General features: G+C 45.6%; 1 protein-coding gene across 2 annotated transcripts in view; it reads right to left on the bottom strand.

The window, feature by feature from the left end:
• Window positions 1–25713, bottom strand: part of COL5A1 (collagen type V alpha 1 chain) — a 157885-nt gene that overhangs the window by 131933 nt on the left and 239 nt on the right. The gene's annotated exons all lie outside the window — the stretch shown is intronic.

Raw genomic sequence — 25713 nt, 5'->3', positions numbered from 1 at the left:
CCAGTTTCACTGTGCTGCCATGGGAGCCCCTCTGCTACGGGGCTGTGACAGGACAAGGAATAATGGATTTAAACTAAAGAAGAATAGATTTAGACTGGATATAAGGCAGAAATTTTTTACACTGAGCGTGGTGAAGCACTGGCACAGGTTGCCCAGAGAGGCAGTGGAGGCCCTATCCCTGGCAACATCCCAGGCCAGGTTGGACGGGGCTGTAAGCACCCTGGGCTGGTTAAAGCTGTCCCTGTCACTGCAGGGGTTGGGCTGGGTGACCTCTAAAGGTCCCTTCCCACCCAAACCATCTATGATTCTATGACTCACACATTCTAAGCCAGCTGCAGCCAACACAGGGGCTCCTGCAGCTCTCAAGCAGGCACATTTGAAGGGGGAACAGGAAAGTTCAACCTTTTGTCTTTGCTCTAAGGAGTGCCATGTGTTTCCAGATGATCTGGCACTTGGACAGCATTTACATTTTCAAAGTACTTTGTAATGATCAACCACTTAATGCTCTTTGCAAGGTTTAATTAGGGCCTGATGCTGCAGTACATTAAAGTCAACAGAAGTTTTGCAATCAGTTTTAATAGGGTGAAGAATAGTTACTCCTGCAAGGCAAAAAAAAAAAAAGAAGCTGGCATACTCATCTCCCAGACAGGGGGAAATAATACATGAAGACCTAACATAACAGTCTCTTTGTCAGAGCAAGTGTGAGCATCCTCCCTCAGCCGCTGCCGCAGCCAGCTGCAGTGTGATGCCAGGGCCACCATCTGCTCCAGCCTGCTGCTCCTACATGCTGCAGCACATCACGGAGGGCACCTTTCTTCCTCCTTTTGGTATCCAGAGCTAGTTGGCATGGAATCAAGAACAAGAAGGGCAGCGCCCTTTGATGAAACCAGGATCAAGGCAGTGGCCTCCCTCCATATGACATCTCTGAAAACCTCCCAAACAAAAACCTTCCAGAAAGAGTAAGTCAAACAGCTGAACTGCGGTTTTCCTGCAAATACAATACTTTGCAGCCCTCTGGGTTATTTTATGTGGGTGACTATTTCATTGCATCCCAGGGATGTCACTGAGCTCTCACAGACATGGGACAGGAATTGCATCAGGCAGGCTGGAGCCATCATATGCAGACATACAGTCATGCCCCATACCCAGGAAGCCCCATAGCCCATCTACACTGGATGCTTACAAGCACCCAGCAGCCTACATGCATGTCAAGGCAGTTTGGGAACAGAGACATGGTCAGGGCTTCTCCTCCTCCTCCCCCATGCTAGTGGCTGGAAGCACAGTGGAACACACCAGGATGCACATAAAGCAGCCTACATCCATAAAGGATGCTCAATGCAACATCTCTTGACACTTCATGATTAGGGGAAAAAAAAAAAAGAGCTTATCAGGCCACTTTCTAAATAGAAGTTTGTGCCAAGGGAAACAGGACCACCCTCACAAAGGATCATGTTCCCTCTCAGTATCTTCCAGCAGTACTCAGGGAAAATGGGAGATGCAGAAGAGGTACCATTAAAGCAGGCTGTCCAGCAGCGACGGCTGGAGCTGCTATGGTGCAAGGACATGGAGGACAAGAGGGACAGAGGGACAGACAGCATTCTTCTATCAGCTAGACCACCACAATCTGGAAAGAGCAGCCAAAATGGACAAGCTTTGGGGGAAACATTAGCCATTCTGGAATAATACCCCCTGTACAGCCTTCCTATAGTCACGCCAAGGCCTTTAATTTCTGTTGTGGTGCTGCAAGCGGATTGCCCAACCATGAGCTTAATTAAACACATTAACACAAGCACCTGCATAATTACAATCATTTCCACCACAGTAAACATTGCAGCTACAGTCAGGCTGGCAATCAGCATCGCATGGTTGGCACATCACATCAGCCACTTAGAAGGCAACAAAACCACAGAGGATTTTACTGCAGGGCACTACCCCACACATGCAGGTAGCCCAGCTGGGATGCTTCCAGAATACAGTCATTTAGGCACTAAAAAAATCATTGTCATGCACTGTGGGGTTTTTAGTTGTCCATAAAGTTAATGGGACCAGGCATAAGTAATTTTTATTTTTAAATATTTCATTGGATGATTTTTAAAAAAGCCCAACACTGAATTATTTCTAGCACTACTGTATACTTGAATATTTTGACACAGAGAAAGAAATGCAAAACCAATTCCTTCTCTCAGATGTTTAAATCAATGAACCCTTCACATTTGCTTTATATCTATATCTGATTTTCCTCATCAAAAATGTAGCCAGAAGGCAATTTTCAAATTAATATCTGCTTGACTTCATGAAAAGTGTTTCTGAAGCTTGTTTTGGAAAATTTTCTCAGGAGCATCAGTTCCCTTATGAGTTTATATAGCCCACATGCGCGCAACAGAGGTGCTGCTTTCAAGGCAAGAATAGCAGGAGGAAGATGCAGGCCTGAATTAACCACCCGCAGCCATGAGTTTCATCAGTTCTCAGCAAACACCACAAACCAACCAAAGAGCTATGATGCCCTCAGGGGAACTCTGCAAGCAGGGAGAAATTCACCACTTCAGTTACTAGTTCCTAATGATTTTCTCCATTCTAATCCATATTTATTCAGTAGATCTTATTCCTGATTAGGCATTTAAATGGATTTCTTTGTTAAAATCACCAGGGAATGAACATTATTTTACTTTAGGCCAATTGAGTTTTTTATGGACCAGCTAGAATAATATATAATCTGTCGATGTCCAAACATGCAGAAGCAGCTCATCCAAATACAGCACTGCAGCTCCCATTCCTTTCCGATTTCCAGTCCCATTATAAATAAAACAGAAGTACATGGTGTATTTCCCTACTGCCCAAATTAAGAAATGGCACATTGTGAGGTTTTGCAGTAAAAGCCCAGGATTCCTCCCCACCCACCCACAGCCCCCTGGTCTGGCCAGCACCAAATGGTGGAAGGGGCTTTATCACCATTAACTGAGCACATCAAGTGGCATTAGGGTAAAATCAAGAAACTCCTGTTCAGCCTTGACTGACCTGTGTGATCTCTGACCCTCGGTCATTAGGGGAGAAAGCCAACCCATTAACCCCCTCGTACACTCGGAGCAGTATCTCCATTACAAATAGCTATCAGGAGCCCAACAGGAGCTAATTACCCAGCCCCAGCCCCTCCTCCCTCCACTATCCTACCTATGATGGGAGACAAACCCTCCCAGAGGCAAAGCCACCATCAGAAACCACCTCTCACTACTGTTTCAGGAGCAGATTTAAAGGAGATGATGGATTTTTGCTCATCACATGCCAATATTCCTGTAAGATCATGGCTTCATCTGCTCAAAATCCACAGCTGCCACTATGGTGTTTTGCAGCAGTGACCAAGTCACACAGGGACAAGAACTGATTTTAGAAAGTTTGGGTCACAGCTGCATGATCATTTTGCATCCCCCCCTTCAGATATTTTCTATTAAACTGGTTACAGTGTGATTTGTACCTTGACTGTTCTTGGAAATATCTGCTGCACTTCATAGCTGAAATGTCATTTCAGGTCTTCCATTATACATGAAGGAGAATTCAAACCCAAAGATAGCATCTAAATTGAAATATGCTACTATAAAAACTAACAAGAAATATCCAAGATACCCATCCAAAAAGCTTTCCCAGGACTCAGACTAACACTAGTCCAGACAAATATTTACATAATTATTTGCATGGGTTTGTTTTAAATAAAGAACCTTTTATTATTATTACTGTGGCATGAACCATCTAATTTGAGACCAATGACAGTTCTAAAGAAAAAAATAAAAAAAGAAAAACCACCGCAAATTCTCCCAGCAGCACTGACAAGAAGTGCTACTTGAGTGATGGGCAGCCTGGGGAAAAAATCAGGAGAGGGGACTGCCAGAAAAGGAACTATCTCCCTGCAGATGCAAGGGGATGGAGGAAGGATGGCTTCTGCCTCTGGCTGACTGCGTGCTGGGGAAATGGAAAATTGATGGGCAAAGGGTAAGAGGTCTCCTGGCAGAAATGCCCACTCATGCCTGGTTCTCTCTCAGCTCTAATGCCAGCACTACGCTATGACACTTTTATGCGTCTCTGCTTTACATATTAGCTTTTGGGACTAACCTTTCCCTGAATGCATGCAGACTACCCAGCAAAGTGGGCCTCAATTCTGAAGTCCTACTGTAGCATACAAAAACCATGGCTAAAAGTAATCCACTTAGCATAGAAAGATCAAGATAAATGTATGCCAAGGTACTTATGGTGGTCTTTACTGAGAATGAAAATGTGCGCAGCCCGGTTTTAAGCTGAGGTTTCAAGTATACTGATGAAGTGGAAGATAAGAAAAACCACTCCTGGCTTGCAGTAAGAAACAACCAAGAAATTTGTTCAGAGACACTTTTGTGCACACTTCCAGATCACACCACTGGAGATCCCTGGGGCTCCCTGCACATGCAGGCTCCTCATCAATCCCATCATTAAAATGGCCTTTTTCCACTGCTGGAAAGGAACCAAAATGGTGACACCACCTCCAGCTCCTCAGGTGCCTCCAGGGAGGCACAGCAAAGGTAGGAGAGCTGGTGACAGCAGAGCACAAGGCACAAGACCAACAGATCTGCTGGTCTGCAGCCCGTCTCCTGCCAGGGCACTCTTCCTTCTGGGCATTTTTGCAGCTGTGCTTTGTGCAATTGCTGTAAAGGTCCCCAAACCACATCCTTCAGAACTTCTCTACACAGCCCCTTTCCCCTGGCTCAAGCACTCAGCTCTCAAATTCACCAATCTGAGCAAATAGCCAAGCTCAGCACCTAAAACCCTTCATGCTCCTGAGCCTCTGCAAAGGACCTTCCCCACTAAATTGTTTCAGTGAGTCCCTGCAAGTTCAGCCTCCAAGCTCTACCACTGCTCCAGCTGCTGTTTCCTAAATCCCTTCCGGCTTTGCCAAATTTTCTAAGAAAGGAAATGAGAAGACACAATATCCCCATCACAGACTTGCTCACAGAATGCAGGGAGGGACCAGTGACCATGCTTGCTCCTGGGCATGACCCTCATTTTGCACATGTAGCTCGGAGGTTTGACTGTCCATCTCACCCCCACCCACCGCCACATCATTCCACTAGCTGATACCTAGCAATGGATGGCTGAAGTAGATAATCACTTGCTGAATATCTTTTTCCTTTTCTTTTTTCAGTTTTATTGGGCTCCTGAAGCCTTTTGAGCTGGGATTCAAGTTACTGAAAGCAAGACAATCCATCAGAGCATGGCTAAGACTAGAAATGAAGCTATCCAGGGCCATGAAGCTAAGCTAGAACAGTAAGAAAAATTTCTCACCCCTCCTATTGATTTTTCCACCCCCAGGACAGATATGAAGAGAAGACAGACCTCAAAACCAGCAAATGCTGTCTTTGGAAGGTGATACCTTCACAGTAAGGAGGCAGTGCTGAGACCCAGTGCCTCAATCATTTGCTCAAACACGAGTTTGTGCAAGATGTTCTTGGGGAGCCCAATGGAAAGGTGACCCTCTGTATTTGCATTTGCAAGAATTTGACTTGCTGCAAGCCCATTTAACTCAAGAAAGCAGTTAGTGCTCCCTCCTAGTAAAAAGTTAGATAATAAATATTGGGTAACCTTCCCACAAACGAGTCCCAAAGCACCAATAAAAATATATGAAAATATATTTTTTCCTCCGATTACTTTCCAGGTAATGAATAGAAGCAACTAAAGATTTCCTTATGCAGTGTTCAGCTAGCATGGTGACCAGCACTGCATTTCTTTCTGTAGGTAAGAAAAGGGCTTTGTATTTCAGTAGCTCTGTCTCCAGGACTTCTTTTCTCAGGCTGTAAGCAAAAAAAAACACCCACCACACCAAAACCAACTTTACTTTGCCTCAGCATCTGGGAGAGGTCAGTTCCAGTCTTGAGCTCATTTGCACTTCCCTGGACCTCTTCATCATACTTAGAAGTTTAAAATGCTCAATCACAACTTGAATCAGTCAGGCCTGTAATATTTGCAGACTATAATGATGCTTTTGGTATCCTCATACATATATACTCCAAGTGCTTTTAGGAAATGATACTTCTGGCTTCTTAACTGCCAGCAACTAACTTAGGTGACATAGGAAAAGGATCTTGGCAGACGGATGAGGTGCTTGGCACTGCCGCGGCATGAGCACCACCACGGGCAAAGACGGCCAGACCCTAGCAGCAGCAGGATGCTGTGCCCTTCAAACCACCATTACTTGTTCCTGACATGCAGCTGGGCAAATTCTCACATTCCCAGGCAGGAAAAATAAATAAAGCACCAAACAAACAGGGCAACATAAAGGGTGGCACATGCACGCTCTTGGCAAAGGGAACCAGTAGGATTAACATCTTTCACACTTCAGCAGAGCAACTTGGCCCACCCTTTGCACATTCAACAGCAATTCCCACCACATTTTATTTTCTCTGCCTTTCCAGTCACGGTCAGCAGGCAGGAGAGGGAAGTCCAGCAAGATACTATCCCCCTTCAACGCGGGTTTCCCCCTCCCACATTGCCAGGGAATTTGTTCTTCAGATTGTAGTTGTCATGCCTCAAACCCAGGAGCATGATTTTGGGGAATTAGCAGTATAAACAGTAAATAAGGAAGACACACAGGGACTCTGGGTGTAAAGAGTGACGATTCATCCAGATTGAGCTATTTCTGAGCTCTACCAGGGGTCAGATACAACAACAAATATGAAACAAAGTCTTGGTGCTGCTTTAAAGAAAGATCAAAGATGAAGAAAATTGAGTCTCACTGCCAGCAGTAGTAAAATGCAATTTCAGTCCCAAATACAGATTCTTCCTCACTTTCCAGGCCAAAACCAGAAAATCGATTAAAGAGATGCTGAAAGATTCATTTCACTGCAGGGCCACTCTCCTGATGTCCCCCAACATAAAATTATGCCAAATTCAGAAAGGAATTCAGAATTTTATCAAGGAACAAATGCTTCTCAAATTATTCTGAGTTTCCAGGACACAAATCAGATGACTACACAGACTCCATTTAAAGCCAGTGAAGTGCAGAAGAGCAACACCTTGATATACTATCAGCCACTAAAAGCTGGGCTTTTTTGTTTGATTTTTGCTAACACTGAAGAACCAGGTTTCCATCAGACAACTGAATTCTCTAAAGGGCAACAATTAAATTGCAGCTTTGCAAATAAAACAGCTTAGCAGAGCTGAGGTTTTCTGCAGAAGCCTAGCACAGCCATATGCTCCCCACATAACTCTTCCAGGCCCTGTTCCCACTGAGGAATAGTATATTACTTTGCTTTCAAACAATCCCAATATGTTCAATGGCAATTTATTTAAGGAAAGGTGATAAAGGCTGGCAGAATCTGTCCCTCCAAGATAGGTAATCAAAAAATAAATTTCTGTAAGAGAACACAGCACAACAAACATTCATTTACAAGACATTGAGAAATGCAATCACAGCATATAGGCACACCCAAGCAAGATCTAACAGCAACCCCGGGCACCTCCAGCAGCAACATCAGCACCCCAAGCTCCAAGGGTGAGACACTCAGCTCCTGCACTAAGCTATGCAGCCCCCAAAAGCCATTTGGCTTCTACCCAGCCTAGCTAGATTAAATGTAGACTGGTGTGTGTGTGCTCTACCTGTGTCTCAACCACAGTACAAGCAGAGTCCACATCATGCTCACCCTTCCAAAGGGTGCAAAAATGCAGCAGGTAAAGAAGAAGACGAGTAAAAAGCAGGATAGAAATCTATACCCTGACATACAAACCACTTTTTAAACTGTTCTCTGTAGCATAAGACATTTACCTTGACATTATCCCCTTTATTTGTTTTAAAGGCTCACAACATGTCTTGTTAAATTTATTTGCTTCCTTTATCATAAGCAGGATAATAATACAAGTGGCCTTCAGCAAGGTCACAGGAGTCAGTGAGAGATGAAGAGATCTGCAGCTCTGAACATTAGACCATACTGACTTGACCAACCAATAAGCTTCCCCTTAATCACCTACATTAGACATTAGATGTTAATTAAGCACATGCTTTATAAGCCTTAAACTGGAGTTTTTTTCTGCCACTGCTTTTCAGTCCCCATGCATCGTAACCTTCCCCCCCAGCACGTGCACAAGAACCTGCCTCAACTCCCAAGCCATCCAGCAGACCCTCCGTAATGACGTGTCAGTCATCCTATGAGGATGATGACTAACGTGCCCTGTTGCCCTTTAACAGTTTTTAACAAGACCCCAGGCTGTTTCGAGCAGACGAGCTCACAGGGCAGGAATCTGCTCGCACACACCATCTACAAAAAGCAGCTGTTGGCCACCTCCATCCGCGCACAGCCCAGCTGGGCAGCCCCAGCCACCCAAACAACTCCCATGCACACAGACCTGGGTGGGGAATTTTTATTTGTTTGCTTCTTTGCATTTCATCAATCAAGGTTTGGCAATAACACACCTGCTTTTCAGCGCAAAGCCCACTGGAAACCACTTCCCACCACTGCAACACTCACCCTTCCTCCCCAGTTCCACCATCTACTCCCTGGGTGAGTTTGTCCCATTCCAGCAGAGCTGTGAGTGGAAGCAGCACTTCTGTCCCCACAGTTAAAATACTCTCATCTCCCTTGTTCCTCCTCACATTTCTGCAAAGGGCAGAGGAAAAGATCCCCTTTTCAGACCCTTGGATCTGCACAGCAGCAGAGAGCTGTCTGTGGCAAACTCACTTTCTGGTTCTGTCTCCTGGAGAAATTGTACAACATCTCCAAGTGGTTTGTTGTGGGTTGTGGTTTTTTTTTTTTTTTTACTTTAGAAAGCACCATGGTTAAACAGCATACAACACTGATCTCCTCTGCCAAGCACACCTTTGCACTCAAACAAATAAAAGCACCATCCAGGCAAAGGCACCAGAATGAAAGAACCCTTCACAAAGCAAAGGGATGTCTAAGGATGCTCTGGAAGGACAGCCGACTCCCAAAGATGCATCTGGAAATATTGCCAGTCTAAAACGCATCTGCACTGTCTGGCAGCGGCCATCGTGTGTACCAGCTCAAGGCAGCAGCACAACCAGCTGAGGAGTTGAGGGCAGAGGGAGGAAGAGGCAGTAGCTTTGGCAGGGGATGAAGGCTGGATCTGCAGAGATGTTCTAAAGAAGCTGGCTGGCAGGATGAGCAGCAGCATGGCTGGGGACAATAAAGGTGGTCAGGTGGCTGAGGGATGCTCAGTGCTCCAGGGTGGTCGCCAAAATACAAGCTGGAAATAGTTTCCCAGACAAGTCTGTGCCTGTGCGAATGCCAGGGCTTTGATCAGCAGAAGAAAAAGGATTTTGAATAATAAGATATTGATGAGGTGGGAAAACAGCTTAGCTGTATACAACCAGGACACCACAGAGCAGATCCTCATGTGGTGTAAATCAGCATCACTCCTCTGAAATCCTAACAGAAGCAGGCAATTCATTGCAAGGGGAGATCCTTCTCCTACACATAGAAACCACAGTCTCAGCATATGACAGTCGGCGCATGAGAAGCGATCAGGTCCTTTGCTTGGACATGATCCTTGAAAAGCAGCCAGGATGAATGAAGATGCCACTGAGTAAGAATATTTCAAATTCAGTGATGACAGCAGTATTAAAATACCCATGGAGGCAAGTATTTGAGGGAGTCATGCAAATAGCTTGCCAGCTTTAGGCAAAAGCAGATGGAAGGATAATCTGAACTACAAGTGTGCAGTCCCATCCCAGGGGAGCCTTACAACACACAAGTAGGAAATATTTGGGAAAGTTTGGAGTCTTGCAATTAAAGTTCCTCCAGACTTAATCCAAAGAGAGAAGACTTGCGTGAGCCAGCATGGCTGGGTATGCACAGGTAGAAAGGGAGCTGAAAAACTTTTCAAAAACTTACTGTGGTAAAAAGAAAGGTCAAAGGAAAAAAAATACAAGCAGGATCAAGTCTAATTAAAAGAGCAAAAATAAGTGACAGCTACAAAAAGGCAGGGGCTATTTTCATACAGAGCAAAGGGTCACTGGCACATATTTGCAGAGCCCCAACACCCAGAAGGCAGGGAGAAAAGAGGTCCTTTGTGAGAGGGATGGGGAAGCATGGGAACGCGGGAGCCCTGGGGTAGCTCAGAGGCATTACTGTACTTAGCACAAAAGAGAGAAACAATAGAGGGCAAAAGGAGACAGGGCTGTTTATTTTTCTGGGTATGGTAGGCAAGGGAGGGCTCAAAAATAATGTTGGGAGAGACACTGGAAGAAGTGGCCACTAAGGAAGAAAATATCAGGCCCAGATAACGGCCTGAGAGGCATGGGGACCACAAGGTTAAAAATGGGGGAATCCTAAATCAGGCATAGTTAGAAATTTGTCTGATAACAGCTATTTCCCTAAGGTAAATTACAAACTGGTGATCCGCTTAACAGAATTGCTGCAAGGTGTCTTCTGAAAAGAACAGCCCTGTTTGAGAAATGCAAAGGATTATTAGAAGGAATTATCTAGAAAAGCCCTTGCAAGAACACATGCTCTTTTTATACAAGACAAAATGCAGGGTGGAAACCAAACACTTTAAAATGCACACACAGTTATTGTTTCTAAGGCACTGGATGAAGCCTCTCAGCTCTGCCTCTGACCCAGGAGCTGCATGAAATAGCAAGCAACTCCCTGGAGTTCTGCATAGTTCCCAGAACCAGGACAGCCACGATGCAGACGGACAGTGGGAATAAAACACAGCAGCAACCAAGAAGTAAATTTTCTGTTACTGCTTTGATTTCCATGGGACTTGTCTTGACACTCACCCACTCCAGTTTCCAAAAATGCTGAGAGCTCAGAGCTTTCATTCCCAGAGCTGTTAAGCTGAAATTCAGTCCTTCACTGCCCTAGCTTGGGCACCCACATCCAGCATCCATCCCTGGAGCTTTGCCACCATCTGACCACAGCAACTTCTCTACAACCCTGCCCGACTCGAGTACTTCAATTCCTATTCCCAAAGAGCCTGAGAACTTATCGAGACATGGCACAAATAAACCCAACAGCATCCTCTTGCAGGTAAGTAGAAGGGCAAAAGATTACAGGTAGATCTAGACCTTACTGGAACGCAACGACAGATGCCAGCGCACGCACCAGGGTACCAGCACTGCAATCACAAGCAGGGCAACAGCAAGGCACTTCCCAGGCAAGCTGCTGCATTCGTACCATGCACAGCAGAGGAGAAACCCAAGACAAAGTTAGTCTTTCACTCACCAAGCCATTCTTCCCCCAGGAGACATCCCTCCCTACCAGGGCCAAACCCAGCTTTCCCCATGAAACCAAATAAAGACTGGTCATCCTGCTGCAAATCCAGATCTTTACATTGGAGTCATAGTTTAGTGATTGCATTTCAACTCCTGAAGGCTGTTCCTGCTACGGAGCGTGCAGCTTCATCCCACACTGGTGAAATGGAGACAAGAATTACTCTGTCACTTCAAGTCTGGTAGTAATTAATTTCATTGAGTTTGACATTTGAAATAAATGAAGTAAGGAACATGCTTCCACCATCTGGAAAAGTGCATGCTGACACTTCCAATCATTTGTGCATCCACTCGTGAATGTATATAAGTAATGTTTGGTATTTTTACATATACAGGGAGAAGGTAAATGACACATCAAGGCATCAATCCATGCAGACAAGTACAGCAGCCCAGCACCTCTCATGACACAGATGAGCAAAAGGCCTGTTGAGTAGTGGAAGCAGCCAAATGAAGTAAGAAGATATTTGGGAAACTGGAGACAAAGCAAATGCCAAGCCTTACCAGTGTATTTTGAGAAGACAGATTTATACATGGAGCATGCTTGATATTCTCTCCATCACTAAAATAAGCAATATATGAAGAACTTTGTACTAGGGTATACACAACAGCTTAAAATCTCTGTACATTTTATATGCCCTCATTTCTTACTCAAAGGGAAGACAGACTTTTCATAGCTACAGGAAAACAAATTTTGTCCTTACAAAAGTGCAGAGGTCACTTACAGTATGTTCCTCTTCCCTTCATTAACATGCTGAGATATCTTTTCCAGAGTAGGGAGAAGGGAGGAGACATTCCCTTTGACATTAACACAGACATCCTAGAAAATGTAACATCAGCTGCATACAAGACTCAAACCCATGAGAGTTTGGAAAGGACTCTGCCCTTTTCTAGTGCCATCCTGGCTCCTCCCGCCCATTCCTATCAAAAACCATCAGGACATGCAGAGAAGTTCCAGTTCCAAGTCCATCACTACATACATGGATAATAGAATAAAATAGTTTCATGTTAAAGACAGGACTTTATGGGTCAAATTCACCACCGTGTCAATTCAAAGCAGCCATAAACCCCATTCAAGCATTGCTGAGGTTGGTGGCATGAAACAGGAGTTTAACGGTAAGCAGGACCAACCAGCCTACATGAAAAGCCTCCACCAAGGCTGGAGTCATGGAGTGCACATCGAATCCTCCTCGCTCCAGCCCTGCGCTCTTGCCATTGGGCTCAACTCTTGTTTCTGCAAACATCTAAAATAATCTTACTGCAGCCCTCAGTACAAAGGAAAAGGGTTTCACACCCAACCCTTGGTGGAGCATTAGTTCTTCCAGTGCCTCCTCTCCAAGAGGATCTGACATCTTGCCTCACAGAGCAGCTCCTGCCCTACATCCATCCCTTCCTCTGCTTGCTCTGGGAGGCTTTATACGTGACAAGACACTTTGGAGAGCAGCAATGCAGAGGTGCTCTCAGACCCGTAAGCCTAAGCCTCACCCGCGCCAAGTATGCCACTTCCTTCCAAACTGCTGATCCATGGCTTGGCAGAGTTCCAGGGACACAGATGAGGACTGTGGCTTGTCTAGAGCAGGTTATTTCACCTCCCAAGTCCTCTGCTGATTATTTCTCACTAGACTTTACTTCCTAGAAGAATTTTTCCACATGCCTTATTTAATCCTGTGTCGACTGACATTACACAGGCATGACATACCTGCCTGCCTTAACACCCACTCTGCTATCATTCATTGCTCACTAAAATGTAAAGTGTTGAAACAGATCTGTTCCCCTAAATACATTTCTTGGGGTACATCTGCAGCTTTCATTCCTCAGCATAAGAGAACCCATTTCAGTTTCACAGAAGCTCCCCCCCTATCTCCTACATATATTTTCAGAGTATCTTATAAGAAATTTCAGTCAATGAAAAGCCTGAGGAGAGGCATTTTTGCCACCATTAGAAAAATAATCAACTCGACCCCACAAGTCACAACAGGGGCAGGTATATGGGGCCCCAAATCCCACCTGGGTTCCTTAAGAGGCCACATGAGCTAAAGCAAAGATGTGGCAGATTCCACTCCTCCAAAAGCAGATGTTGTGGCTTCATCCATGAAAAGCTTAGTCCCAGGCCACAAATTGGCCAGCTCTGCTCCAGCAGCAGAGACCCAGCTATTTCCAGGCTTGCAGGAATAGTGCTCATTTTAGCAGCACGGCTGTTTGTTATTTAGGATGAGTGTCCCCAGGGCAAGGAGGGCCCCGGCTTGTCTGGCCAAAGCTTTGGAGAAGGGTAGCACACTGGGTTACTCAGTTACTTTAAATGTGCAGAACATCTTTAACTGGTGTTCTGACTCCAAAAGTTTCATACAATCTCTCAGTTTATTGGTGTGAATTTTTAAGTACCTTCAAATGAAGAACCCAAAGTTCTCTGCAGACATTTCCACACCCACAACAAGCTCCAGTTTTGGTTCTGATTCATATTTCATAGGAAAAATCTTAATCAGCTTGGTCTTACCCAAGCCTATTCCCTATCACCACAAGAAATCACATTGCATTTTCCTAGGCTGAATCCCAACCAGCATTGTAATGGTCCATAAACTGCCCAAAAAAATGCAGGCCTGTGGGCAATGAAAGCAGCAAGTCAAAAGCAGTGGTAGAGAAGAGATGAAGGTTGGTTTTGTGATTTAGGCCTGATGATGTTATGCTACTTCGCTGCCTAAATTCCCAGGGTCAACAGGAGTCAGGTCCCAGCCCTGCATCCACCCACAGCTCCACGTGAACGGACTCCTGCAACAGTGCAGTGCTGCAAGAGCCAGACTTGCAGCCAAAAAGCAAAAAATCCTGCCTCTGCCCAGCCATGGGGCTGTGGGCCAAGACAAAACCCAGTGTGTAAGTGCTGAAGGGTCAGACCAAAAATCCCAGCCCATGCACAGGGATGACTTTCCCCTCGGTGCCTAGAAATCCCCAAGCAGGGACCATGGCTGTGTTCAGAGGCTGGCTACGAAGCGCCACATCCAGCATCCTTGGGCATTGCTGTCTGCCAAAGGCTGCAAAGCTTCTTGGCTGCACTTTCCCATTTAAGGAATAAAGGACTGATCCTGCCCAGTGCTTAGTTCTCAGCTCTGCTCACAGGGAGCATCTCGGTCTGACCCTGCTGTGGGAATGCGTCTGTGGTTGGAAAAGAAAAAAGATGGTGAGACACCGCAGAGGACTTAACCCTCCATGCTGGCTCTGGCAGAAGGGTTAAGCATGCCTGCTGCCTTTTCTATACATAGTCTCGTAAGACAATAGCCTCCAGCACATAAAGGCTTCACTGCTTCCTGATATAGCTCTTTAATTACAGAGCACTGGGAAAATTGATGTTTCCAGAGCAGATATGGCCCTTATTGTTTTTCTGGTTTGCATCCTGCAGGGAATCAGGACTGAAGCTTAAAAAAGCCAGAGCCAGTTATAAGCACTGGGGTCTGTTTGCTCCTCCTCCCGGTCCCAGCTCCTGAGGTCAGCAGGGAAAGCATCCAACAGTTGCAGAAAGACAGATTGTTTTAATTTAAACATTTGAGAGAGGCAGAGTGAGGGACTTTCTCCCAAAGCGTACAAGACGTGATAATATGCCTCTCCCGATCCCTGCAAACCCTTGCGAGAGAACATTCCTAGCAGTTTTCCTATGTGAGCAGTCGCCAGCGTGTGCCGAAGGCAGCGACCAGGATGAAAGCCGCTTCCTCCTCCCACCCTTGCGTCGCTTTGGAGCACGGAAATGATGAGGGGATTCTTAGTGACCCTGTTACAAAAAGCAGAATACCCAATGGGATCAAGAGAAAAACCAGCATCGGCCTCATCAAGAAAAGAATCTGCAGCCGCGGGGCTCCAGGCGAGTAGTCCTTATCCTTCAAGGAATCGACAGCTTTCCAAGATGAGACACTGAGCAGCCCATGGCCAGGGAACAGATGCTGTACTCAGGGGATGGACAGACTCATATCTTCTAGGGGAAACCCTCCGAGGGGCACGGCCAGCGTGGCGCCTGCCCTGCCGCTGGGGCTTCTCCTGCGTGGTGGCTCCCACCAGCAAGTGCAGAGCAGCTCTGCTAGACCTGCACATCTCACACTGCCAGAAGCAGCATCCTGCCTGTCAGCAGCCAAACACACCTACCACCCACCTCATCTATCTGCAGAGGTCTTTAACTTTCATGCAATACCAACACAAGGGTTATAGACCCAATGCTTCGCCGCACAAGCCAGGCACAGTCCTCCCATGCACATTAGCTACAAAGCCATCAACTCCCGCCTTGCTACAGCCCTCAGCATCACGCTATTGCATCATTAGCAAACGAGTCCCAGTTCCCAGTCATTTGATTTCAAATGGAATGTGTGTTAAATTTCCAGCCACCTTGGTTCAAAGCTATACTGGCAAATTCATTTGGAAGTTGTTTATGGAAATGATCTTGCATTAGGTGGGCAAGAAAAATAGTTGGCTTCATTTTCTACTGAAGATGTCCTTCAATAAGGGAAGATAAATCAAGATTCTAAAACTCTAGTTATTTTTTGGAGGAATATCTGTTTTACACTGGAGGAATTACTTCAGAACAGAAAAATCCAATGGCTAGAAATCAAAAATGTAAATATTTCTATGTACTGTCTCTCAGGATTCATATTCTGCCAAAATACCAAAGCAGTGCTAGACAATATGCAGGGGCGTCTGCAGCAGCACACCATCATCTCAAATGCACCGTGCATGCTTCCTTTCCAGGACAGTGAAAAGCAATTAGCCAAAATGTTGATAACCCCAAAGGAGGGTGTTTCAGCCATGTGAAAAAGGAAACCCATAGGTACAGGAGCTTGTGACTTAAAGAAACTCTACCCCATTAAAAAGAGCATTAACAACTTCTGAACTGGCTTCTGTTTTCTGGCCTCCTGGCCACCACTGCTGTTTTATTGAAATTGCCCCAGCAGTATCAATTAAAGGAAAATTCTGGCCAACTCCCCATCCTATCCCACCCACTTGGCATTAACCCATCCACAGCTCACCACTCCCCCTTCCACACGTGCAACCCACAAGCCACATTTCTATTTTCAGCGCCCTGCCAGCATGGTTAACCAGCTGCCTGGGGCTTGTCAAATGAAGCTTTTGGGCAGGAAATTAAAAAAGCTTAATGTACAACTTGGCATTTACTAGGGCCAGGGGATGGGCCCATGCTTACCTCCAGGCACCCTGCAGACTTGCAGATCCCACCACCCTGCTCCAATGCTGCAGCTCCTTCCCCCAGGATGGTGCAGGAACCAAGCTGGGACCCCGCTGGGGCCCGTTGCTCAAGGTGCACACATTTTCTCACCAGTATTTCAAGAGATAATACTATCCCAGGACAGCACCTTCATGACACTACTATTGCTCTAAGTGTTGGAGGAAAGTGGCCTGAGAATTAGGAGTCTCCACATGGATTTGGGAGGAGGCTTTTTCTGGGTACCACTGGGTATATAAGGAAGCTGAGAACAAGAGCTCCTAACCCTACAAGTTCCAGCTGTTTGTTTTGCAAAACAGCAGCAGCAATGAGCCCAACGCTTCCAGAGCATCACCCTAATTTTCCTGTACACAGCCTACATCAGCAGCTGCCTTTGGAGCCCCCAGCAACTACAACTGGCAAACCCCAGCTCCAGGCCCTTGCTAACTTTTTGGTGCTTGAACACTTCAGCAGATCTCAGCTGAGATTTGCTCTTGTAACTCCCTGAAAGTACAGTGAAACAGAGCTGTTTGGCACCAGCTGAAACACCTCTCTTGGAAGCTCCTTTTTTTCCATTTCTTCTGAGCAGAATGACACTTGTATTCACAGTGACTCATCTCCTTGACCTTTCTATTCACTTTTAATGGTGCAAGCTGGAAATAAGGGCACACAAACAATGCATTCATTATTCAGCTGGTGAACTGCAGCCCTTGGACCAAGTCTCTACCCTGTAGCAGACGAGAGCACACAGAGTGGATCTCATACCAGCACATCTAGGACAAGCCCCCTCAAAGACCACACAAACCCACTGCTTAATTCATATTTGAGAGGTGCAGCTGCATGAGCTGCACCAAAAAAAAATCACTGTGTAAAAAGCTGCAGGAGTACAAGAGATCCTGGGAAACTGGCAGTGTCATCTCCAGGAATTCAGCTGCAATGAATTCTTACTTAAGTATTGTCCTGGAAACAAAAAAGGGGGTGGAGGGAGGAACAGCAGAGGAAGAAAGGCCAGCAAGGTTCTGTGTGAGGATACGCGAGCTCAGCCAAAGCACAGCTTTCCTGTATGTCCACACTCAAAAAATAGAAGCTCCAGCTGACATGCAAATGAAACTCGAAGTCTGGCCACTAAAACTGCCTGACAGGCCCTTCAAGCAGGGACTCCAGCAGACCCCTTAGTGACCGCTCTTCTCCAGGAGTCTCCCCCCCATCAGCTCCTTACAGCATTTCCAGCAGAGCTGCAAACGCCCCTGTCCTCTGCAAGTTACAGCAGTGAAGTGCAGAAAGGCAAGGAAAGGAGAGGGCTTTAAACAGTTTGCTTAAAAGCTGAGCCAGGAAAAAAAACAAACTTATTACTTTATTTACTCTGAAAGAATTAGCATCTCCCTGGCTGCAGATGCACAGCTTGATCCAGGCAGGGATGGCACACAGCATCATCCCAAGCTAACAGTAAGACTGAGCTGCATTTGAACTAGGCAGATCACTCAGGTCTTCAGCAAGCTGTACACGTACCCCCATCCCTCATTAGGAAAACAGGGTGCCCAGCTCCTTTGGGTGACATCCAGGCACCGTTCAAGACCAGTGGAAGGCTGTCCCAGAGCACAGCAGGACTAAGGTTTGGCTTTCAAATCTTTCTTCGGTAATCTAGAGCAGGTTTGGCTTTCAAATCTTTCTTCGGTAATCTAGAGCAGCAGGGCTGAGCACCAGGAGAAATACAGCATCAGGCATGGGAGACTTCTCAAGAAATCAAACCAAACCCGTAGGGATGAATGCACTTAGCCCACAGCCTGTGGCAGAGCGCTCAGCAACAAAATACACTGGAATTGCTTTCTTCTATCAGCAAAACAGCTGACTGTCACCACCCCAAAGCCAGCTAAAAGGCAGCCTGCCATCAGCTTACCTGACCTCCTGTTCCTGCTCACAGCACAGGCTTTGCATGCAAAACCCTGTGGGGCTATCCAACTTCAGGATCCAGCACCCCGCTTCCATTTGCATCCCTCCACCTTCCAAAGGTTTTTTTCTCCAGTAAACTGAAGCACGTGTGTGTGGCTGCCTAAGAGATCCTCTGTCTGCTTCAGATTTCCTTTATGGATCTAACGCTTCAAAGTGTTCTGAGAGTAGTCAATATAACAGCATGGTGGTCTGTATTGTACCCCATCATATAATCTGCATTAAATCTGTCCAAATCTAAAGACAAAATCTAAATAGCCTTCTGGATTTGCAGTGTGAAGCACTAGTGGTGCTAGACAGGAAAACACCATCCCAGAGAGGAAAAGTATTTTTAAAGTAGAAAACTTCTAGACCACAACCACTAACATAACCTGAGGCACAGAGATGAAAAGAGACTCTTGGAATACTTCAGTGCTTGAAAACACATGTCTGATCAGCCTATCAGCATTAAATTTGTGTTAAAGCAACACCCAAATGCCAGGTTCCATACAGGGAGACAGGATCAGGCCCCAGGGCATGAGAAATACAGGGACTTGCCTAAGGGCTGGGAGAAAGTCTGCAACAGAGGTTAGGAATGAGCACTGATGTAGCTCATTCCACTCATTCAATCCCCAAACTATTCCTTTTTCTCTCCAGCTTATTGTACGATCTTGAAGGAAAACTCCGGCATTGTAAATACATAAATACCATTTTCGTAGTTTCAAAAAAAATGACATATCTCAACATTGTGAAAGCTTCCAGATGATGCTAGGAATCCTGTTGGCTTCTGGAGAGAAAAAGAGCCCAGACTCAGAGCAACCAACCTCAAAAATGCCTTTTGTGTAGCTCCTTCATTTATTTATTTTAGTTCTAAAGACTTTCCAGACACATCCACAGAGAAACCACGGCATCATTTGGACAGTTCACTCGCTGCTAGGCTTCATTTCAAGAGCCTTGAAACTTGCCAACAGTAACCCAGTGGCTAATTATACCATGTTGCCAACCTAAGTTTTTTCCATATAACATTAGATTTTAACAAAATGTTTCCATTCTTTCATGTCTCAATTTTTTTTCTGGTTTTGCTCATTCTTCCCATACTGGGTTTTTCTTTGTTTCACACAAAGGTTTATTTTATTTTTAGGAAAAACTGCCAGCTTGCAAAGTCAGTACCTATCATATAGCTCCAATCTAGCTAGTAAGAACAAAACCTTTGATATACAGCAAGGCCAGGCTGCAACTGGAGAAGACAGTCCCAGAAACCTCTCTCAAGCAAGCCAGGAGGGCAAAGGAGAGGGAATGCACTGCCTAGATTAACAACAGGTGAAGACAAATAGGGAACAAGCAACACCAGGAGGCAGGAGAGAAAAAAAAAACCCCTTGAGGGTCTGAAGATTGCATTCTGCTTGCCTTGGACAAAGATTCACACCCACAGTCAAGGAACGAAGCTGCTAGCTCAAGGACACTGCTGTGCTTTGCTGATGCTCAGCCAAAGTCCAGCAACAAAACTGTTTCCCGATACAGATGTGAGGTTCTCTGCCTTCTCCAGAGAGCACAAGGCAGTGTCCACCTGGAAGCGTTTCCCTTCCAAAAAATCTCCTAAAACCTCCTCAGAAAGCCACCATGCCATTAGCAGGGAATAAAAACGTCTTCAGACTGCTATTCCCAGTAGCTCTGTACAATAGCTGTACTCCAAAGGGGTCATAACCAGAGAGAACCCCCCAAAAAATAGAGCCAAAAAAGGTCCTGAGCAGTCCTGATCCAGAAAAACATAACTGAGCACAGAGAAGCCTCCCCATCTCAGCAGAACCAGAACTTGGAAGGAAGCACAGGAGGAGCAGTGGCTTTGGTTGCATCAGCTCTCCCTTGGGGATCCCCACCACATCAGCTGGTCCAAGAGGGAACCCCCTTCGTGGGGACAGCATCTCCCAGCACGATGCCAGTACCAGGTCCTGCTGCTTGTATCAAACAAACTTGCCATATATCCAAGACAGATGGTTGCCTCCACGCTAAAAAGAAGCTAAAAGTCAAGGACCTACGCAGACAGTGCAGGGAAACCAGTGGAGATGACCAAACTGAACTCCAGAAGAAGCATAACTCATGCGTGCACGTGCCTCTGTGGTGACACTGACTTTTACTGTGGGACAAATCCCACAGATCTTAGATTTGACCCAATTCCAGCAGATGACTGTTTAAGGCCTCAGCATTCCCAAAATATCCTCAACAGTAGCAGTATCAGAGACCTGCAGCAGAGTCAGGGCTTTCCTAAATATGTGATGAGTAGAAGTCTACACTGGGTAAAAGCACGGAACAGAGAGTAGAAGTCATCTTCCACATGAAAAAAGCCTAAGAGGTATGTTTTGTGGTTCATTCCTGGTTTATTTCCCAGACAATTTTCTCATTTTAAACAGCAGTTTCCATTTACCAAAATCTAGATATTGAAAAGTTATAATCATGTTTTCAACAGAACCCAAATAATGTTTTAAACCTTTCTCTGCAAAATAATTCATTTTATAGAACAATAGCTGCATCCTGAGGGTAAGACTCCTGCTAAACAAACCAGGCAAGAGCGTATGTGGGCGAGTGTGTACATACATGAAGTGCCAAATTTATACTTGTAACACAGCAGGGATTTCCCCCATCTTAGGGGCTGCTACACTTCAAAGGCAATTCACACGACAGCAGAGCACGATCTCCAAACAGAATCGCTTTTCCCAAATCACTCCGGATCTGGGCACCTCCATCCCAAACCACAGTGTATGCAGACCGGTCCTTACTGTCCAATGCCAGTGCCAACCAGCAGGCCAGAGAGGCTCCTAACTTGACCCTTTGGAAGCCCTTTAAGGCCAAGGAGCCCCTACCTGCATCATTTGCTTGAACAAGGTCCTAGACCCATCTCCGCACCCATAGTGTTTGCTGCCATCCAACAACCCAGGGAGCTCAGCTCCCTGCTCTTCCCAGGTCCCACCATTCTCCAGACATATCCACAAGCAACCATGCAAACACATAAATAGCAAAACCATGAATCACCATCATGATACCTCATTTGAACACTTTTTTAGATACACCATCTCCCCAGGAGCCAGCTGGCCTGTCCCCCTTCCCTTCGTTAGCCCTTGTAGGTTTGCTGGGCCACAAAGCCCCTAATCCTCAATCTGCTTGTGTGCAAGCATCACAGCAGTATTGCACTGTGCAGTTTTTCCAAGTGTGAGGTTTTCATGTTGACACAGAGTGGTTGGCATCCATCTTCCACCTGTTTTGGGAAGGGCAGAACCACCATGCAGCCCCAGCATCCAGATGGCATGAGGAAAGGGAGAGCACAGGGAGCAGGTCAAAGAATCAGGGCATAAGACAAAAAGTAGAAAAAGTAATTGTTAAAAGAATTAGTTGCCAATTTGCTTTATGTCTGCAGAAGAAAAAGAAACTCGTACTGAAGAGCAGTTTCCTAGAAAGTACTCCCACAGATTTCTTTTGAAGTCCGGACAAAACTCAGATTACCTAAAACGCATCTATAAATGGTACTTCACACAAATGCCTCTGCATTAGTGGCATATGCCACAGCAGTGCCTCCTGCTTCTCAGCATCTGTTGCCATGCTTTGTCTCATCTTAAAGATTATATCTGTAATCCAAAGCAGTTGTGAGAACGCATACTTTAAGGCTATGCCCTGAAACCAGGCTGCAGGACAGATGGGGAACTTCGAGTCAGCAAAGCAGAGATGGACAGACAGCAACAGGACCAGACCACATCTTTAGTGCTAGAAGAAAAGCAGCCGGGCACATGCTAAAGGGTGACAGGGCATTACATGCCATTAAGGGTCTGGGACTCTAGAACAGCGGCAAAAATTTTCATGTTGGAGCTCTGAGAAAATCTACTTCAGAATTAAAACCGTTATGCTGAACATCACACACAGCGCAGCTGCTGGTACTGTACGCACAGAGAAACCGCGCTCAAATTAACTTCTCTTGGGACCCATCACTAGGGTATGCCCAGTTAACTAAGGCTCATGCCTCCATCATCACCCTCCCACAGCACAGAGGTGGAAGATCAGAGCAGGAGCCGCCTTACCAAGTCACACCCCAAAGGCTTCCGACATATTAGTATGACCCCTGCAATGCTATGGTGTGACTACAAGTTATCATGAGACAGAAACCTACTAGTTAGATTTGCTCTACATTTCAAAAAGGAATGAACCTGAAAAGTCCATCTCCAACAACAAAACATAAGGGGCAGGGACAGTACCCATTCAAAATAAGTATGCACATCCCCTTTACAGTTCCTCCCTATTTGTTCTAGGGCAGACTATGGCTGCAAGCACTAGGAGTAACACCAAGACAGGGTTGGGGTTTTTTTTATTGATTCCCCTTGCTCTTAAAAAGATGTTTTATATGTCAGGATCCAGCATTATAGATCTGAGCTAGCAATGTCAGCAGGCAAGCCCACACCGTTGGCCCTCTTTGTACGCCAAAAATTAGCAACTCTTCAGCAGGTTTTCGCCTTAGAGCTACCCCTAAAGACCAGAAACGAAATGGGATTTCTCCAGTCCTCAAGAAATTATTGCCCAGGCAACACTGCGATGCTTCGGACTGAAAAGCCGAAATTCCCGTTAGTTTTAGTGGGAGCCGGCAGAACTGACTCCTTGACCAAAGTCTGAAACCAGCTCCCGCATCCGGCACGGCTACGGCACTGCGGGGAGGCGAGCGCAGGAGCAGCCTTCAAAAGCCACCTCGAAGGGACCGGTCAGCAAAGAGTTTTCATCTTGACCCCAGCTCACATGGAAGAATAATATATTACCTCAGCTGAAGGCCTCTACTGCATCCCCTGGAAGGGGCATGTCCGACAGCTGCGTGCTTTTAAGTTACAAAATCCTGTTCCAATCTGGCAATACATTGACAGCATAATCCAGGTTTTACACTGGAAATCAGATCTGCCATCAATTCCAGACTCATAAAGTCATATTTCTTCTTGTAAAACAATATCAACACTTTTGATTGGCAAAATATTAAACAAAACACTTCTAACTGGCTGGATAAAGGTTATTTTTTTAGCTCATTCTAGATGACTGGGGAAGAGCCAAGGAGAGAAGCAACAGATGGTAACAGGATACTTCATAATTTCCAGCATTTTTATTTCATTTAAAAGACACGCCATGTATTCTTATTACACTTTTCTTTGCCACTAAAGGAAACTGCCATTTCCAAAAATTTTCACCCAGAAATCTGATTCAATTTTATTGGGATTTGTAAAAGCAGAGGCAGATTCCAACTCTGTGGGTTAGATTTTTGGGTGACATCATCTGTTAAAATATGGGAAAATCTGAGCTGGAAGGGCAGCGTTCAGAGGCAGTTCAGTTCATGTTGCCTTTGACATTGCTATTTCTCCATTTTTCTGGAAACCCTCTCTGCAAGGTGTCTTCCCCCCCTTTTTGGGGGCTACCTGATGGATCTGCTTCTGAAGATTGCAGAGAAGGTTCACCCATACAGAGAAGCCAACTAAAATGAAACTGAAACAGAAACAATCCGAGCTGAAATAAAACTGACAAGAACTTGGAAAGATTAAGAGAGCTAGACAGAGCATTAGGCAATGCCATCACCAGTCCTAATCTGACTCCTCCCTCATCCAAATTATTTGATGTCCTATTAGGAGGCTCATTAAAGCCTTCCACTGCAAGAGTCATTACTCAGAGCAGCTACAAAAGCTCTCCAGCCAGCCCTCTGCTTGCTGCAGCTGGACCCAAAAGTTTCAGAAAAGTCACCAAGTAACTTTAAAAAGCAGCTAGGTCCTCTGCTGAAGCTGTCTGAAGGATACACACTGACAGGCAAAGTGCCTAAGGATGCTCTGGTACAGTTAAAACATTAGCACAGACAAAAGAAAAAAGAAAACTTTGTCATCTTTCCTTTGAAGTAGTTGAGAGTGGTAATAATTCAGTTTTTGACTAATACAAAGTAACAGAGCTGCCTCACAAGCTGGCTGCACAAACAGGGAACTCCAGAGGAGCTAGCGTTGCTCCAGCATTCCTCTAGTCAGAAAACCGCTCTAACGGTCCGATACACTTGCAGTAGAACACAAACTCTTGTGGTAGCTCCGACTGCCCTTAACTTTTCCCGCAGTGATGTTCTAGAGGCATTTTATTCATTGACTGACACTTATTTTCCATCTTGCTCAGACTTCGCAAGCAAACCGTTAATGAAAGCATTCCCCATACGCCCACCTTTTCTTCCTTAAGGTCATTTTAAGAACCTAGAAATTACAATAATTTTAAAGCAGGCTGCTATACACAGAATCCCACACGCATTTGTCGTGGTAACACACAACCGACCCTGCAAACACCGCTGCCTGGGCTTCCTAGGAAAAAAAATACCCGGAGCACACAAGAAATCAAGCATGAAAGCTGAATCCCAGACAGCTCAGCTCTTCAGGGCACTTCTCCCTCAGTTTCTCAAGTTACCCTGCAGAACCCCATCTACTTTAACTTTTCAGATTTCAAAATCAGCTTTGCCAACAAACCACTTAGTCTCTCCCTTGAAATACAACATAAAGAGAGCTCAGAGCACCAATGCCTCCAAGTGACCGCCACAAACTCAGAAAACACTCTGAAAACACACAGGAAAAAACTTTTCCAGCAGACCCACAAGTCTCCATCTGCCCTGCTCTGGCATTTCACAGCCCACCCGGGGAAGGCAGACATTTGGAAAGCAGAGCTCTCGAAACGCACTCAGCAAACCCAAAGCGTCCACTTTGTGAAATAAAGCGCTTGGTCCCACTTCTGTGTGATTGTAAAAAAAAAAATATGACATTCCAGGGGTTTTTCCTGGCTGCGTGTCTAGTGCTGTTGCACATCTGTGTTCACAGAGCTTCCTCTCGCCGCACTCAACAGCCACAATTTTAGGGAGAAACCCCCGCAAATTGGGGCTGGCGAGGCAGAGCGAGCCTTGGGGTCCCGAGCAGAAGCGGCTGCAAAGCTTTTGTGCAGCCAGCTCTGCCGCTTTGATGTGCGGAGGGGAAAGCAGATCACTTCTGGACAAAAAGTTTCTTCTCCTCAAGGAAGAGGAACTACACAAGGCAAGAGGTTTCCAGTTGACTAAATATACATTCACATATATATCTGCGCGTGTATATAAAGAACTACAGCCTCCAGAAACATCCTGACTTTTGCTCCAGAAAGAGCCCAGCAACAGGCAGCTCTGCTCTAAGAAAGACGAATAAAGTATTGTTTTAATATTTTTTTTTCCCTCCCCCTTTTACGGGCCCCCTGACAAATGGCATTCAGAGACTCGGGCAAGCTCAGGGAGGTTGGGTGGGTTGTGGGGTTTGGTTTTTTGGGTTTTTTTTTTTTTCTCGCCCCCCCGGAATGCATT

This window comes from Pelecanus crispus, chromosome 9 (genome assembly GCF_030463565.1).
Source record: "Pelecanus crispus isolate bPelCri1 chromosome 9, bPelCri1.pri, whole genome shotgun sequence".
NCBI lineage: Eukaryota > Metazoa > Chordata > Aves > Pelecaniformes > Pelecanidae > Pelecanus > Pelecanus crispus.
Note: the sequence above shows the minus strand (reverse complement) of the source record. Positions and strands in the feature narration are given on the sequence as shown.